This window comes from Phyllobates terribilis, unplaced genomic scaffold, assembly GCF_046119375.1.
Source record: "Phyllobates terribilis strain yellow unplaced genomic scaffold, ASM4611937v1 Scaffold_274__1_contigs__length_2534360, whole genome shotgun sequence".
Classification (NCBI taxonomy): domain Eukaryota; kingdom Metazoa; phylum Chordata; class Amphibia; order Anura; family Dendrobatidae; genus Phyllobates; species Phyllobates terribilis.
The window spans coordinates 811,154-829,743 of NW_027363034.1; positions in this window are offsets into that span (position 1 = coordinate 811,154).

An 18,590-nucleotide genomic window follows, 5' to 3' on the forward strand; every position below is an offset into this window, starting at 1 on the left:
AGCAAGTACTCCGGGAGGGTCTGTCGTTGTTACCAGTAAAGACCCTGAACTACACCGTACCGTCTCTGAGTGGTTCCTGCTACCCCCATCATCCACGTCGGCTGCCCTGAGGCCATACCCCTCCCGTTGGGGGTTATACTATCACGCTGCACAATCCTACCACCGGCCTCAGCGGTCTGCCCTGCAGCAGCAGCTTCCTGGCTGCACTCAACGGGTGGCGTAGTCATCAACTATTTACTACTAATAGACTGCCGTCTAGTTTGACTCCCTGGGCACGGACCGGGTCACCGCCACGAGATTACAACCCTCCACGGATCCGGCTCCGGGTAAGCTCCCGCGTGCGCACCGCAGCGCGACACAGGCCCAGGGGCGCGTCAAATTTGGCGTAGTCGGCAGGATTTCGTGCCCGCAACCACCGGGTACTGCGTGCCTGAAAAGCAAAGACTGTTCAAACTTACCAGTGGTGAAGGTTTCCCGCCATCCGGCGCCATCTTCTACCTTCTTCCCGCCATCCGCGAAGTTTTCCCGCCATCCGGCGCCATCTTCGACCTTCTTCCCGCCATCCGTGGAGTTTTCCCGCCATTGGACGCCATCTTGAGGACGCCGCGCGGGAAGAAGAGGGGCGTGGACTCCGAAAGCGCGCGAGAACTGAAGCCCCGCCTCACGTCCGGACGTTGCGTAAGGTCCTGGAAGGAGCCCAGCAGACGCCGACGTCACAGGAGCGCGACGGAAGGTCCTCAACCCTGACGATCCACTGCGGAGCCGCGGCCTACGGAAGAGGATCATCGCAAGGTAGGCCACGGTCCACTAGGGGGGAGGAAGATGTCGGATACGGAGGAGAGCTTCACTGCCTCAACCCCCGCCAGCGCTACCGCTGCTGCAGTTATGCCCTTCACCATGCCCTATATCCCGGGAGCAGCTTGGCTACCCCAGTACTCAGGGGAGTCACATACCCTGCATGACTTTAGAGAAAAGCTGGATAGCCTCTTCCAGGTGTACCCCCTCACAGAAGAGCAAAAAGTGAGCATCCTGGTGGCCCAACTAACCGGGGCAGCCAAAAGGGAAGTAAAATCCTGGCCACCTGGGAGGAAGACTGTCGCAGGGATACTAACCCGGCTGAAGGACACCTTTGATACCCGCACCTCAGCCGAGATTAAGCTTAGATTCTACGGGTGCAAGCAGCGAGCGCATGAGAGTATAAGGGACTATGCACTAAACCTACAAGAGGCCCTGAGGGCCATAAAGCAGACCGACCCTGATGGGGTGGGAAACGAGGACAGGCTGTTGACTGAACAATTTATAGAGGGTTTATATTGCAATGCCCACCGAACCCAGTTGCGGGCAATGGCCTTACAGGATCCCCATCTGGACTTTGCACAGTTCAAGGACAGAGCCATCCGGGTGCTCCGAGAACCGGCACCAGGTGGCGTTGTGACCCACAGACGCCCCACTACCACTTACTACCAGGAGGCGGCGCCCTTGTCAGCAGGGCCTGTGGGAGCTGATGCGCAGGCTTTGGACAATGACCCGGCTCCAGACCTACACCATCAGGTCCAAGAGCTAGCTAAGAGCGTTGCTGCGCTAACCCGAACTGTGCAGTCTTTACAGGTTTCCACCCCAGGGAAGATCCAGCTGGCATCCGGACCGGAGGACATCCCGTGGCGTCGACCAAGGAGGACCCCACCGGCCAGAGGAAGACCCAGTGACCGATACAGTGAGGACGGACGACCCATCTGCCGCCGCTGCAATCAACCCGGACATATGGCAAGGTACTGTTCTTTAAACGGGCACAACCTGGGGTAGAGGGCCAACCCCCAGGAAAAAGATCACCAGGCCCATCGAACTGGCGCGACAGATATGTGGGAGGACGTCCAGTCTTGCCTGTGGTACTGGATGGCATTCCCATGAGTGCCCTACTGGACACCGGGTCACAGGTCACCACCATCCCGTACGTGCTCTTCAAGCAGTACTGGAATGACTCGGATATTACCCGCTACCCCGACGACGACTTGAGTATCATCGCCAGCAATGGTCAGCCCGTGCCACAGATCGGATTTAAAGAGGTGACCATCAAAATTGGTAGAGTCGAACTGGCCGCACAGGGACTGATCATTGTAGATATCGATAAACATGACAGTCACCCAAAAATAACTCTAGGAACTAATGTAATTGAAAATTGTCTTGCAGAGGTGATTTTCCTTTTACAGCAGGTTGCCAAGAATGCCAGCTCCGGCGAGCAGCGGGTGCTCCAGAAAGAGATCCGGGCACTGATGCAACGGCAACAAGTGGAACTCTCCGGCGGTGAGATTGGTAGCGTAAGAATGTGTGACCCTTTTCCTATTGCCATGCCCCCAAAAAGTGAAATGATGATTTGGTGCCGGGCAGCTATTGGTCTGAGAGGTAGAGATTACCAGGCAATGGTAGAACCAGTTTACTCAGACAGTAGGCCCACCATTTTGACAGCACGGGGGGTGGTCAATGTACGCCATGGGAGGGTGCCCATTCGCATAATAAATATCGGGGAGAGGGAAGTGTACCTGCCCCGGTATGCCACGCTAGCCAAATTATATACCACTAATCAAAGTTCTATACAATCTGTGGAACCCTTGCCTCCATCTCACCCGGAGGAAGGTAACGGCTCTAAGAAAGACATGGAGGACTGGTGTCAGCAACTACATTTGGGTACTGACTCCACTCCCTCACATCAGAAACAAGGAGTCTATCGGGTGGTTCAAGAGTATGAGAGAGTGTTTAGTAAACACCCGTTAGACTTCGGGCGAGTCAAGGGGGTAGAACATCGCATCCCCACGGGAGATCATCCTCCCATAAAAGAGAGGTATCGACCCGTACCCCCTGCACATTACCAACACGCCAAGGGGATGCTTAGAGATATGAAGGAGGCTGGGGTAATCCGGGATAGTTGTAGCCCCTGGGCAGCCCCATTAGTTTTAGTCAAAAAGAAAGACAACACCATGAGGATGTGTGTAGATTACCGGAAAATCAACCGTATCACACACAAGGATGCGTACCCCTTACCAAGGATAGAGGAGTCATTGGCTGCTTTAAGATCTGCTAACTTCTTCTCTACCTTGGATCTCACTAGCGGGTACTGGCAGGTTCCTGTAGCAGAGGCGGACCGGGAGAAGACCGCATTCACCACCCCGATGGGACTTAGCGAGTTCACCTGCATGCCGTTCGGACTCTGCAACGCACCAGGAACCTTCCAACGCCTAATGGAGTGTTGTCTGGGCCACAGAAACTTCGAGACGGTCCTGTTGTACCTGGACGATGTCATCGTATATTCCAAGACGTATGAGGACCACCTGAAACACCTGGCGGAAGTGTTCGAGGCTCTGGCGAGTTACGGCCTAAAGGTGAAACCCTCCAAGTGTCACCTCCTGAAACCAAAGGTGCAGTACCTGGGACACGTGGTGAGCGCTGACGGAGTGGCTCCCGACCCCGATAAGATCACCGCAATTAAGGGATGGCCAAGCCCCTCCAGCGTAAAAGAAGTGCGGCAGTTCCTCGGGTTGGTAGGCTACTACCGAAGGTTTATTCCCGGTTTCACCAAAAAGGCAGCACCTATGCAGGACCTCCTGATAGGCCAGTCCCGGAAGGCCAAGAACCAGAAGCCGCCCTTCAAATGGGAAGAGCTGGAAGAAGAGTCCTTCCGCCAGCTGAAGATGGCCCTCACGGGGGACGAAATCCTGGCGTACCCGGATTATAGCCAGCCCTTTATCCTCTACACCGACGCCAGTAACATCGGGCTAGGAGCCGTACTGTCCCAGATCCAGCAGGGGAAGGAACGAGTAATCGCCTACGCCAGCCGAAAACTGCGACCCACCGAAAGGAACCCAGAGAATTACAGCTCATTTAAGTTAGAGTTCCTGGCCGTAGTATGGGCAATCACTGAGCGCTTTAAGCATTACCTCGCTTCTTCCCGGTTCACCGTGTACACGGATAACAACCCGCTGACACACCTGGACACGGCAAGACTCGGTGCCCTGGAGCAGAGGTGGATGGCCCGTCTGTCCAACTACGAGTTCACAATTAAATACCGGGCAGGACGCTCCAATACCAACGCGGACGCCCTGTCCAGGATGCCCAACCTGCCGGACGGAGGAGAAGATCCGGAGGGACTGGAAGAAGTTGAACTCCCTGCGTTCCACCGTCATGGGACTATTCAGTATTCCCACCGGGTAAGGAGTAAGCAGGCTGCTACGTTGAACCCCTTACCCCACTACAACTGGGCGGAAACGCAAGACAGCGACCTTGCCGTCCGACTGGTGAAGGAGATGCTGACTCGGCCGGAGGCTCGCCTTGAACCAGACGCTCCGGAGGAAGCCAAACAACTATGGGCAGAGAAGAGTCGACTGTTCCTTTACAAAGGGAAGTTGTGCCGCAGAATGGTTAACTCCCGGACGCATGAATTACTCTGGCAAGTAGTGGTGCCACGAAGAGACGCAGCCATGGTGATGGAGGCATACCACGACGGAGCTGGACACTTTGGGTGGAAAAAGCTGGAGTTCCTGCTGCGCGAGCGGTTCCACTGGGTAGGCATGAGGGGAACCATCGAGAAGTGGTGCAGAGATTGTGGCCCGTGCAACCTGAGAAGGAAGGACCGAGCCAGCCAGAAGACTCCCCTGCAGTCCATCGTCACCCGGCAACCGTTGGAACTGGTAGCCTTGGATCATGTAAAACTGACCCCAAGCAGAAGTGGCTACGTCTACGCGTTAACCATCGTGGATCATTACTCCCGGTTCCTGGTTGTCGTCCCCGTCAAGGACTTAACGGCTCAAACAGCAGCTAGAGCCTTCCAGCAGCACTTCTGCCGTCCACACGGGTACCCGGACCAAGTGCTGACGGACCAGGGACCTGCCTTTGAAGCGGAGGTCTTTCAGGAATTCTGCAATCTGTATGGCTGCCGGAAGATAAGGACGACACCCTACCATCCGCAGACTAATGGACTTTGTGAAAAAATGAACCAGGTGGTAATGGATCTTCTAAAAACGTTGCCCCTGGAAGAACGCAGTCTGTGGCCTGAAAAGTTGCCCGATCTGGTGGACCTATACAACCACATCCCGGTAGGTTCCACCAACTGTACCCCGGCTTACCTAATGAGGGCAAGACCTGGTAAGTTACCTGTTGACCTGGAAATGGGAGTCCTGACCCCCGAGGACACTTCACCAGAAACAGACTGGGACACAGAGAGGCAGCAGCAGTACCGGAGAGTACAGGAGAGCGTGGAGCGAAGTCTCTGTCAGGCTAGGGAAAGACAAGAGAAAACTTACAACCAGTATGCTCCCACTGTTCCCCTGGTACCCGGAGAGCAGGTCTTGAAGAGGAAGAGACGGCTCCACAAGTTGGACGACCAGTGGGAGAAGGACCCGTACACCGTACTGCCCTCAAGCCACGAGAACCCGAAGGTCTGTACCATCAGTAAAGACGGAGGGGAAACCACAGCCATTGTATCCCGGGACCACCTGAAGAAGTGTCCCGAACAACTGAGGAACCCTGAAGAGGAACAAGAAGACCATCGACCCGTGGAAGAAAGGGAAGATATGGTTAGTACCGTGCTCGGGGACTTTCCTCAGTCTTGGACTCAAGTCAATGGTGCAGTTGTGGTACCCGTACTCACCTTCCTCCAACCATCATCCCAAGAACCTACGGAGCAACGGGTAGAGCTGGAAGAACAGCCGGTCCAGGAGGCAGAAGACTCCACACAAGCAGAACAGGAGAATCAACCCTCTGCTTATAGTGAGCCTGCCGTACCCCTAGTGAGACAAAGAGCCGGTAGACAGCTGCCCAGTTTACCCTTGACAGCTCCTACACCCTGTAGTTCAGGGCCAGACAGTCAGCTCCGTAGGTCCACTCGGGCCACTAGAGGCCAGTTACCCGCACGCTGGAGAATTTAAAGTGTATAAATTGTTTTATCTGTGTTTTTCTGTGTCTTGTTGCTTGTGTATAATTTTGTGTTTCTAGTTATTTTTAGGAAACCTTGGTGGATTTACCGGGAATCCTTGTATATAGTTGGAGCGTAACCCAGGATGGACTAGAGACTGTTAAGGACTCGGGGTAGGACAGACCCCTACCTGGTTACGTCTCCCTGTGTTGGTGAAATGGACACCTTTGCTTTTCTTCAAAGACTGCATCCGGTTGCGGACACGCCGTAACCATCTTATGTGTTTTTCTTATAGTATTGTTATTGTTATACTTTGTTATGTTTTTCTAAATGTGTTTAGTCCCGGAGTACTAAATTTCACTAGGGGGGAATGTGACACCCCAGGGGTCTGGTTGCCACAGTGATAGAGATATTATGTCTGAGAGCAGGTGGGAGGTCCTTTGGTCAGGGATCCTGTGCATGCCACACCTCCTGCCCAGTCTTGGGAGGGGAAGAACTTCCCCTGTAAAAACCCGGGGCTGAGGCAGGGTGAGTCAGACAAGGAGAGTGGAGAAGAGAAGCAGCATAGGAAACAGCAGAGTTACAAGGAGTCAGGGGCTGGCAGCTACAGAGCTCGCCCTGACTAAGAAGATTCTTTACCGGACCCGGAGTCCGAGGCTGTGGGGACTAACTCCTACCCAGCAGCAGAATCCGTCGGGCAGGGGATTTCAGGTCCTCTGGCCCAGAAGCCTGAAGGCACGGTCACACGCGTGGGACCAGCACCGCCACCGTGGAGTGGAAGCCATTAGAAGGCCCCGAGTCACCGGCCATACGGGTGAGCACCACACGGTACACTCAGGGACGTGGGCTACTTACATCAGCTTCTAGCAAGGTAGCCAGAAGAGTACAGTCAGTTTGGGAGGCCTACAACTACGCCTGGCCAGGGGAGATCCCATCTGCTCAAAGACTGACCAGGCCCCGTTTGCTAGCAAGTACTCCGGGGGGGTCTGTCGTTGTTACCAGTAAAGACCCTGAACTACACCGTACCGTCTCTGAGTGGTTCCTGCTACCCCCATCATCCACGTCGGCTGCCCTGAGGCCATACCCCTCCCGTTGGGGGTTATACTATCACGCTGCACAATCCTACCACCGGCCTCAGCGGTCTGCCCTGCAGCAGCAGCTTCCTGGCTGCACTCAACGGGTGGCGTAGTCATCAACTATTTACTACTAATAGACTGCCGTCTAGTTTGACTCCCTGGGCACGGACCGGGTCACCGCCACGAGATTACAACCCTCCACGGATCCGGCTCCGGGTAAGCTCCCGCGTGCGCACCGCAGCGCGACACAGGCCCAGGGGCGCGTCACTGAGAATGGGGCTCTTCAGTGATCAGCAGAAGGCCTCATTCACATGTACAGGTTTAAACAGGTATGTGAAAAAATGGTATCAGTGTGTCCATTTTTACCATCATTGTGTTATCAGTGTTCTTCTCGTATGGATAAATATGTTATAAAGTTTCTCCTATGCTTTGTAATGTTAAAGAAGTTGTCCAGTACTTTATATTACTCCCCCCCCAATGTATCCCCCCGGGGCCCCTAAGACTTTGCTGATAATGCCTGTGAGCTTCGCTATCGGTGGCCGCTCACAGGCATCACGTGACTCCACGCTGATGTCACGACAAGTGAGGCGTGACTCAGCGCTGGGGTCCCTACGGTGGCTGCTGGGTTGTGGGCAGGGTTACACCTCCTCCCCACGCGTCACTCCCAGCATCTACCGCGCTTTCCCAATGAATGGGGAGAGGCAGAGCGTGCGGTGGATGCCGGGTGTGATGTGGGGGGGGTAACCCCGCCCACAGTCTGGCATCCACCTGGAACGTGGAAGACAGAGACCCCCGGCTGCTGCCAGCGACATCGGCGGGGGTCACGTGATGCCTGTGAGTGGCCAGTGATTGCGCCACTCACAGGCATTATCTGCAACGGTAGGTAATTACAAAAATCCTTAGGGGTCTCGGGGAGACACATTGGGGGGGGGTAATATAAAGTACTGGACAACCCCTTTAATCTCGGACAGCACCATGATGCCATCCGTGGGCTGTCTATGTTCTTCATGGACCCATAGACTTGTATAGGTCTTTTTCATCTGTGATATTGGAAGAAAAAACAGACATGTCTCCGTGAGTTTTGCACAGACACATAGTCCATGAAAATCCACAGGCATGTGAATAGCATTAGCATTAACACGTACATGTGGATACGGATGTCTGAATGAGGCCTCAATGAGAGCTTGATATTTTAAGAATATCTCTTTAAAGCCATGATCCTCTAGTTACAAGGATGTATCTCATGTCCTTGGCTACTGACCTGCAGGTTAGGACATTTTGTGACTGGGAAAGAAGATCTACAAGATTTCAACATTACTCAGGACAGAGAATATCTTCAAGAAGTATCTTCTAGTGGACCATTGGTTACATCAGGAACTGTGCAATTCTTAAATCCATGTACCCATCTTATTTTATTATTGGCATTTTGATTTCACCATTCTTATGTTTCTCTGTACAGTGGCACTGCCAGCGATGCCAGCGACCCAGATGGGCAGGAAAAAACTGAAATGGTTTAGGTTCACATACCCATTCAGTCTCCGGATATGTGGGAGTCCCTAAGGTCTGACACCCCCACCAATCCTGAAGTGATGGCATATCTTACCAATATGCCATCACTTTATACATTTTTCTCCTGCACAGTTATTGAAAATTTTTTGCCAAGGTTCAACCTTCACAGTTTATAAGTGATTGCTGTTATCCAGACTGTGGGGCACCGTGTGATCAGATCAGCATCAGGGACACGTCAACCATCCATATTCTATTTCTGTTACAAGCCTATAGTGACCATACACAGAGCACATATTCTCTCACATCAGTTCCTTCCTCTCCTTCTCGCAGTTGCACAGAAAGTTTCCATACTGACAGGAGTATATATGGTGTTGTATGTGGACCAAGAATCTCTCATTAAATTCAAACGCACAGGGAAACTGCTCCATGAGCTGCCAGACACATTCCAGGAACTGGTCTATCACTGGGGACACCTCCTTGGGATCCCCATCTAAATTTCCATACCTTAAAAAAAAAAAAAAAAAAAAAATATGCTGAAGCAATGCAATTGGGGTATATGCATGCAACATCTTTTTCAGGTGGACTGCACTCCCAAAACCGGCTGAGACTGGGAATGGCACAGAAAAACTACAGTAAGTATATTATATTAGAATGTATGGTGTTTTTTTTTGTCTCTTTTGCTGAGAGGAGGAGAGCTGATGGAAGATTTGGAAAGTGACACAGCTAAACTCAGCTGTGCTGACCCTAGCCCCACACTGACTGCTGGGCCCATATCTGAAATGTGTTGATTGATGGGATTTGAATACAGTTGATATTCTAATCATGCAGGAGGTTAGACCAGGAGATCCGGGCTTTCATTATAACCCACACACTGAGAAACCTGCTGTAAGATATGGTGTGGAGGTGTTCTTTTTCTAGCATCTTGCTGCCTGTTTATAATTGGACAACATCGTACAAGGAGAAGTACATGCCCCACAGTGAAAGCTCTCTGATAACACCCACTTGGATGTAACGAAAATTAACTCATTAGGTGACAAATACTTTGATTGTTAATATCCCTGCAACAGAGATGCAAAATAAAAAAAGAACTAACAATTATTTTTTTTTCTGCTCTGAAGCTACAACGTGTTTTCAGTTCAACATGAAAAATTTGGTGAAAGGCCCTCTGTAAATAAGTGACTCTGTTTGACTTTTCCAACATATGTGCAGTGACCAGGGTTACCTGTGATTAAATTTGTGTCCAAATGAAATCCAGTCTTTTTCAATTAACACCTAATAGTAATTGGGAAAAATAAAAGTTACACTATGCAAAAAATATCAACTCCGTAAATCTCCACCAGTACATAGAGTATATGAAATGAAACCTCTTACCATAAATACTCTGATGGTTCGGTAATAGGGGTCAAGTAACAGACTGGATACAGAGCAGACCTGAGCGGTGCGGTCCCATCCATCAGAACAATGAACGAGCACGCTGGCGCCCTCTTCTGACACGGCCTAAATGTGCAAATTAAATGTAAAATATTACACATTTATATAATTACAAATCTCGTTTATTCTCAGCACTAAAAGGATCATTTTTGTACAGTCCGTGCCTAGAATAGTACAAATCAGACAAGCAGCACTAGAATATGAACAGATACAACACATCTTACCTTTACAATGAAGATACCAGCATCTAGGATTGTTTTCACGTGTTTTAACCAGCCAGAGGATTCAAGACCCCAAAGAAATTCACCCATAGAAGGAGATCGGAGCTCACAAACTGCAATCATGAACAGAACAATAAGCTCACTATAGCAACAGATTCTGTATGTGAAGTATTTCTGCTCCAAGACTTGAGATAGAGAATATATATATATATATATATATATATATATATATATATATATATATATACAGTCATGGCCAAAAGTATTGAGAATGACACCAAAATTATATTTTCACATGATCTGCTGGCCTCTGGTTTTTATTAGTGTTTGTCTGATGTTTATATCACATACAGAAATATAATTGCAATCATATTATGAGTACCAATAGGTTATATTGACAGTTAGAATGAGTTAATGCAGCAAGTCAATATTTGCAGTGTTGCCCCTTCTTCTTCAAGACCTCTGTAATTCTCCCTGGCATGCTCTCAATCAACTTTTGGACCAAATCCTGACTGATAGCAGTCCATTCTTGCATAATCAATGCTTGCATTTTGCCAGAATTTGTTGGTTTTTGTTTGTCCACCCGTCTCTTGATGATTGACCACAAGTTCTCAATGGGATTAAGATCTGGGGAGTTTCCAGGCCATGGACCCAAAATCTCTATGTTTTGTTCCATGAGCCATTTAGTTATCACCTTTGCTTTAGGGCAAGGTGCTCCATCATGCTGGAAAAGGCATTGTTGGGCGCCAAACCGCTCTTGGACGGTTGGGAGAAGTTGCTCTTGGAGGACATTCTGGTACCATTCTTTATTCATGGCTGTGTTTTAGGCAAGACTGTGAGTGAGCCGATTCCCTTGGCTGAGAAGCAACCCCACACATGAATGGTTTCAGGATGCTTTACAGTTGGCATGAGACAAGACTGGTGGTAGCGCTCACCTCTTCTCCGAATAAGCTGTTTTCCAGATGTCCCAAACAATCGAAAAAGGGATTCATCAGAGAAAATGATTTTGCCCCAGTCCTCAGCAGTCCACTCCCTGTACCTTTTGCAGAAAATCAGTCGGTCCCTGATGTTTTTTCTGGAGAGAAGTGGCTTCTTTGCTGCCCTCCTTGAATCCAGCCCTTGCTCAAAGAGTCTCCGCCTCACAGTGCGTGCAGAAGCACTCACACCAGCCTGCTGCCATTCCTGAGCAAGCTCGGCACTGCTGGTAGTCCGATCCCACAGCTGAAACAGTTTTAAGATACGGTCCTGGCGCTTGCTGGTCTTTCTTGGGCGCCCTGGAGCCTTTTTGACAACAATGGAAGCTCTCTCCTTGAAGTTCTTGATGATGCGATAGATTGTTGACTGAGGTGCAATTTTTGTAGCTGCGATACTCTTCCCTGTTAGGCCATTTTTGTGCAGTGCAATGATGGCTGCACGTGTTTCTTTAGAGATAACCATGGTTAACTGAAGAGAAACAATGATACCAAGAACCAGCCTCCTTTTAAAGTGTCCAGTGATGTCATTCTTACTTAATCATGACTGATTGATCGCCAGCCCTGTCCTCATCAACACCCACACCTGTGTTAATGGATCAATCACTAAAACGATGTTAGCTGCTCCTTTTAAGGCAGGACTGCAATGATGTTGAAATGTGTTTTGGGGGTTAAAGTTCATTTTCTGGGCAAATATTGACTTTGCAAGTACAGTAATTGCTGTTAAGCTGATCACTCTTTGACATTCAGGAGTATATGCAAATTGCCATTACAAAAAATGAAGCAGTAAACTTTGGAAAAATTACTATTTGTCTCATTCTCAATACTTTTGGCCATGACTGTATATATATATATATATATATATATATATATATATATATATAGGGTTGTGTAGGATACTCCAAGTGCGGATATGACTTAAAAATTGTACAATGAAATTGTAAAATTCTGTATTATTTATTATATTGGGGTTGGTCACTTTATATAAAAAAATTCCAAAAGGGTGATAAAATGTAATGTTTGGCACATACAACTATAGATTACTTCCCCGGAGTTTGCCTTCTTCCTAAGGTGCGCCTGGAGGCCATGTTTCTCCCCAGGTAAGTTATACACCTCTACCCATCTACGTGATGTACAAGAAAACATGATTCATCAGACCAGAACCCTTTCTTCTATTACTCTATGGTTCAGTTCTGATGCCCATATACCCTTGTAGGTGCTTTTGGCTGTAACCGGGTCAGCATGACAATGACCAGTGTGCATCTCCATATGTAATAAGCTGCAATACTTTATCCTGACATCTTTTCTTCATAGCCAAAACTTAATTTTTCAGCAATATGTGCCACAGTATTTCTTCTGCAGCACCGGACCAGCTGGGGCTACTGTACCTTTCGTTCCACACAAGTATCAATGAGCCTTGGGCGCCCATGACTCCGCCACCTGCTCACCGGATGTTCTACCCTGGTAGGCACTAACTATTGTATGCCAGGCACACCCCACAACACCTGCTGTTTTTGAGATCTTCTGACAACCCTCATGGGGGCACCTCTGACAAGGAGAATATTGAGATCTCTAGACATCATGATTTGTCCATTGAAAATGGAGCTGTTTAGGGAATAGAGCGCACAGAACATAGGGAAAAAAAACAGTGGAGGGGGAAAGAAATAATTTGAGGTGCTCACCTGGAGGGATTGTGAGAGTCACAGCTCCTAAACCAGGAGTAATATAACGCTAGCTGCCATCTATAAGAAATATCTTTTATGTATTCTTTTACCCTATGCACAAAATAAACGTTCATGGAAAACTATGAATTGGCAGCAGCGTGTGCAATGTCCTCAAGGGCCAACATACATACGCTGAAAGTAGATTTGCAAATAACATTTTTCGCTGTTGCCCGTTCCTGTGGCACCATTAATGTACTAGGCCTTAATGAGTTTGGTGACATAACGTCTTGTGATCGCTATTTTAACTCTCTAAGAACCAGGGAGTTTTTTTATTTAAGCGCTTTTTGTGTTTATGGAGCTGACGTTTTTATTGATACCAATTTGGAGCACATATAACGTTTTGCTAGCTTTGTATTGGATTTTTTTTGTTAAGTGAGGTGACAAAGAACCCACAATTTTGGCATTTTGATTTTTTTTTTCTGCAATGTTTACCGTAAAGGTTAATTACCATAATTCCATACTTTGATACATCTGACTTTTACGGATGTGGCGATACCAAATGTTTTTTTTTCCGTTTCTTTGTTTTTAATAGGGAAAACGTGGGATAGTTAAAAATTATCTATTTTTTATATTTTGACTTTTTATTTTTTTTTCATTTTTTTTGTACCCATTAGTGGACTTAAACATGTGATCCTTGGATTGCTTATATATACTGTAATACCACAGTATTGCGGTATTTACTAGAAATCATGGTTGCCTATGGCACTCAGTCTGCTGTAAAAAGTACTAAGATGGGCCTTAAAGGTAAAGGCATTTTGCCCATAGCGGTAGACCACGTGGCCACTATGGCGCTCATTAGCTGGGAAAGCCTGATGCTACAGGGCTTTCTTCTTCCGCATATCATTCTTTGAAAGATGGCCTTTGTTCCTCATCATTCAGCCTGTACGTCTGTGCTCGAAGTCTCAGCACTGCAGGTGCAATGACGTCACTAGATCGGGCCCTCTGTGCGGAGTTTTTTTTTATTTTGGCAACAAGAAAAGCGTATACTGTGGGATCCATCATACATGATGTGGGGCGGCCATCATACTGTGTGAGCGAACTGTTGGGGGCCATCATACTGTGTGAGCGAACTGTTGGGGGCCATCATACTGTGTGAGCGAACTGTTGGGGGCCATCATACTGTGTGAGCGAACTGTTGGGGGCCATCATACTGTGTGAGCGAACTGTGGAAGACATCATACTGTGTGTGTATATGTGTGGGGGGCTGTAAGAGCATCATACTGTGTGTGTGTGTGGGGGGGGGAGTAGTGTAGGTGCATTATACTGGTGGGGTTTGCCATGGGGTCATCATGTTGTCCATGTAAGGACTACTGTGGGAGAAAATTATGACAGGAGATTCACTCTGAGGTATCGCACCGTGTGTGGAGGGCAGCATACTCTATGGGGTTTATTAAAATGGTATCAGTGTGTGCAAACAAGAGGAATCAGTAGCAGGGGCATTATTTCTGTGTCCAAGCCACAAAACATGTCCTCTCCCTGTATTTAAAAGTTGGAAAGTAGGCCCTTGTGTGACTGCATCAATATGTTTTAACCCTGCCTAGTCCATCAATATAGACTCTTGGTATGGGGCCCCATGATTTCTATGAACGCCTCTGCTTAAGCTGGCCCCCGGCTGCTGTGGTAACCCATCGATTAACAGCGCACATTCAAAATAGTTAACAGACACCATCAGCTTCTTGTGGAGTTCCTGAGCCACCTCCACACACGCAGGCTCCTTCTCAGGATGTTCATTCACATCCTAATGCGGTGAGAGGTTACATATAAAAATAAAATCCTAAAATCTTGGAATTTTTGCTTTGCCCACTAATACTCCATTTACACAGACAGATTAGTGGCAGTAAACCACCACTAACTGGTAAATATTTACTGATTGTCGGAGGTTTAGAAGCCTGTTTACACAGGAAAACCATGCTAAATGATGTGCGTTGAACGTTCAGAAGGCGTAAGCTTTGCAGCTCCTCAGAAGAATTTTTTATTTTTACCAGGAGACCTGGACCCCCCGTGGTCTAGAGGTCTCAGGGGGTCTCAGCGCTGCTGGGACCCCTGGCCCTCCCCTGGCGGATCTGCGTACCCCCTAAGGAGGTCCCCGCATAAGCCTGCCGGCCCCGGGGGATACAGGGTGCTCCCTGGCGGAGACGCACACTGCATCTAGGGGTCCCTGCGAGCTCCGCCGTGGGGGGGAGCGAAGGGCCATGGCGTCACACATCCCTGGGGGTCCCTGTGGCGCTCAGCTGGGTAAGTGCCCTGTGTGTGTGTGTGTGTTACTGTCTTATGGTGACTGCACCTTTTGTCTTTTCAGGCAGAGGTGTAATACTGGAGAATGCACATCACCGCTGCTGTTAGCAGGGGAGCGGGTCAGAGGAGCGCGGGCTCCGTTAGTGTAACGGGGGGGCGTGGCTTATGTTCTTGGCTGCCTGCCATCGTCTGTGCAGACAGGAAGCACCTGGAAAGCGCGCGCTGGGCAGTCCCCGCCCCCCTCCTGCCTTCCTTCTCTTCGGCTCTGCAAACGGCCATTGCCTCACGTAGCTCAGCGCTGTCCTCTCCCTCCCCCCTGCTCTCCGCTCTCACACACAGGCTCCAGGAAGCTGGTGAGTCATCTGTTTGTCTCATCTCTACAGCACAGAGCGCTGCTGTCTTCTCTGCTGCATGCACACCTTAGTCCTTTTAAGGCAAGGTGCATTGCGTGTTCAGCAGCATTAACCCCTTCTGGCCATCATCAGAAAACCTTTTTTCTGCAATGCTGGGGTAGCTTTTCTCCCTCTAAGGAGAATCTTTAACCCTTCAGTGCTTGGTAAATTGTTTTGTGGGAACAGGCTGTGATAGCAGGATCTCACTTCCCCGGTTACTGTGCTCTTGTAAGGGGTTATTACTGCTCTTTCCGCGACGCTCGCTACTGAGTAGGGGGCATGTCGGATCAGGGTCCAGGCGGCGCGGACCTCTCTCCCGGCCCGCTTCAGGATCGGTCACGCGTATCTGATATGCCGGGGTTGACGGCGTCAGGTTCGCCTCTGGTCAGGGGCCTCAGTGATGTTAAAGCGCTCACTCGCTCCATTGACAGTCTGTCTGACCTCCTGGGTCACTGGGTATCAGCTAAGTCCCTACCGGCGCGGGGAAAGAAGCGCCACAGGCCTGTGGTGGCGCTGTCTCCTCCGCGCAGCGCATCAAAGGCTTCGGATTCACCGACAAGCTCTGCTGGTGAGATCTCCGATTCTGATGAAGAGGATCGGCAGGGTCGCTCGGCTTCGCTTTCAGGCCACGTGGATGCTCTTATTGGAGCCATGCGGGAAGTGTTATAGCTGTCTGAAGAGGTGACGAGGCCGGGCAACTCGGCCCGGCTGTATCAGGAGTCGCGTCAGGCTCGTTCGACACTGCCAGCGCACGATGAACTTAACGAGGCGGTGGAGAGAGAATGCCTGTGTCCGGATAAGCGCTTCCAAGGGATGCGGTTTTTTGATGCCCTGTATCCCTGCTCCACAGAGACGATCGCTAATTGGGTCCCCTCTCCTGAAGTGGACGTGCCATTGTCTCAGCTGAGCAAATCTTCTTTGCTTCCGGTTAAAGGGAAGGCGAGTCTACAGGATCCGCTGGACAGAAGGACGGAGTTAGCGGCGAAGTCCATCTACGAGGCCGTGGGTCATGGATTCCGAGCGGCCTTGGGGGCCATGTGGGGACAGCCTGTACATCTAGTGCACTAGTTAGGCGTTGGGCCAGATGGTGATGCTGAGCAGTGTCTGCCCTGGCTGGACCAGAATGGGAGACCACAGAATCCACAGATGATTCTGACCCAATTTCATGCCCAGCACATGCCTGACACCTAACATTATACTGGTGAGGCTTCCCTGAGATGGTTGGATCAGCTGCGGTCAGCATGGCAAGATGGGACTCTGCTGTCTGACGTGGAAAGGCTCTTCCAGCTGTTGGAAGAGGTGACCCGATATAGCAGAGACGCAGTGCTGGATACTACTTTGTTTCTGTCCAGGGCTCAAGCCTCGGCCGTCACAGTCAGTAGAGCACTGTGGCTCAAACAGTGGACTGGAGACGCAGTATCCAAACAAGGTTTGCTTACTCTGGCGTACAAGGGCGGTCTGCTTTTTGGTTCGGACCTCACGGAGCTGATTGCTAAGGCCAAGGATGTGGCTTTGCCACAGCGGAAAGCAGCGGCCTCTACGTCTGACAGGTCAAGTGCCGGTAGTGGTCGTCGGTCCTTTCGACCCAGGGGACGATTCGATCAGCCCTCTTGGAGATTGGGTCGTCCCTCGTCTTCCGGTAAGAAGTCCACCCAGAAATCCCGTACTCCCTGGAAACAGCATTTCCGTCGGGACAAAAGGGAGGCTGACAAAAAGCCCGCTAAGGCGGACTGACGTCAGGATCCCTCTCGAGGGCTCTCGGGTGGGAGGTCGGCTGCTACAATTCGGGTCGGTTTGGGCGTCCCACGAATCGGACGCCTGGGTGACACGGGTTGTGTCAGCGGGCTATTTCATAGAGTTTCACTCTCTACCCCCGGACAGGTTTCGTCAGTCTCGCATCCCGTCTGTGCCCAAGCTGGCTGCTGCTCTGCTGCGGGAGGTCAACTCTCTTCTGCAGCAGGGTGTAGTGGTTCCGTTTCCGCCGGAGGACCGGGGAAGGGGGTTTTTACTCTAACCTTTTTGTGGTCCCCAAAAAAGGAGGACAAGTTTCATCCCATTCTGGACCTCAAGGATTTGAATCTTCATGTCCGAATCCGGAAATTCCGTATGGAGTCTCTTCGCTCCGTCGTGGCGGCCTTGTCGCAGTACGATTTTTTGGTGTCGATCGACATCCGCGACGCCTATTTGCATGTCCCTGTTGGCAGGGCTCACCAGTGCTTCCTGCGTTTCGCCGTAGGGCAGGCCCATTACCAATTTGTGGCCCTACCTTTCGGGGTGGTCTCGGCGCCCAGGGTTTTTACAAAGGTTCTGGCGCCGCTCATGGCGCTCCTTCGAAAGCAAGGAGTTCCGATTCTCCCCTACCTGGACGACCTGTTAATTGTGGCGCCCACAGCGGAGGAGGCAGTGACAGCTCGCGATCTCTCCCTTCAGCACCTGGAAGACTTCGGGTGGCTGGTCAATTGGAAGAAGTCGTCATTGGAGCCGTCGCAGTCAATCCTGTTCTTGGGGATGCATTTCGACACCGTACGGGCAGTGGTGTCCCTCCCTCCGGACAAACAAGCGAACCTTCGTCACCACGTCCAGGCTATGAGGTCGGTGAGGGCGATGTCCCTTCGGAAGTGCATGCGCCTTCTGGGTCTGATGGTGGCAGCAATGGAAGCGGTGCCGTTTGCACAATTTCATTCCCGGGATCTCCAAGATCTTATTCTGACCCGTTGGGACCGGTCGCCGACTTCGTTGGATCGCTGTGTCGTCATCTCCCGCAGGGTGCGAGAGTCTCTTGGATGGTGGTTACGTCTGGAGGCTCTATCCCTGGGGAAATCCCTTCTTCTCCCACGGTGGTCGGTGATTACCACCGATGCCAGCCTGACTGGCTGGGGGGGGGGTTTGGAACGACCTCTGGGTTCAGGGGGTCTGGTCGTCAGAGGAGTCGTCTCTGCCAATCAACATTCTGGAGTTGAGAGCAATATTTCTCTGCCTCCGACATTGGACGGTCCCTTTGAGCGGTCTGCCGGTCCGGATTCAGACGGACAATGCGACAGCTGTCGCGTATATCAACCATCAGGGCGGGACGAGGAGTTCCAGACTCATGATGGAGGTCTCTCGGATCCTGCTTTGGGCCGAGTTCAG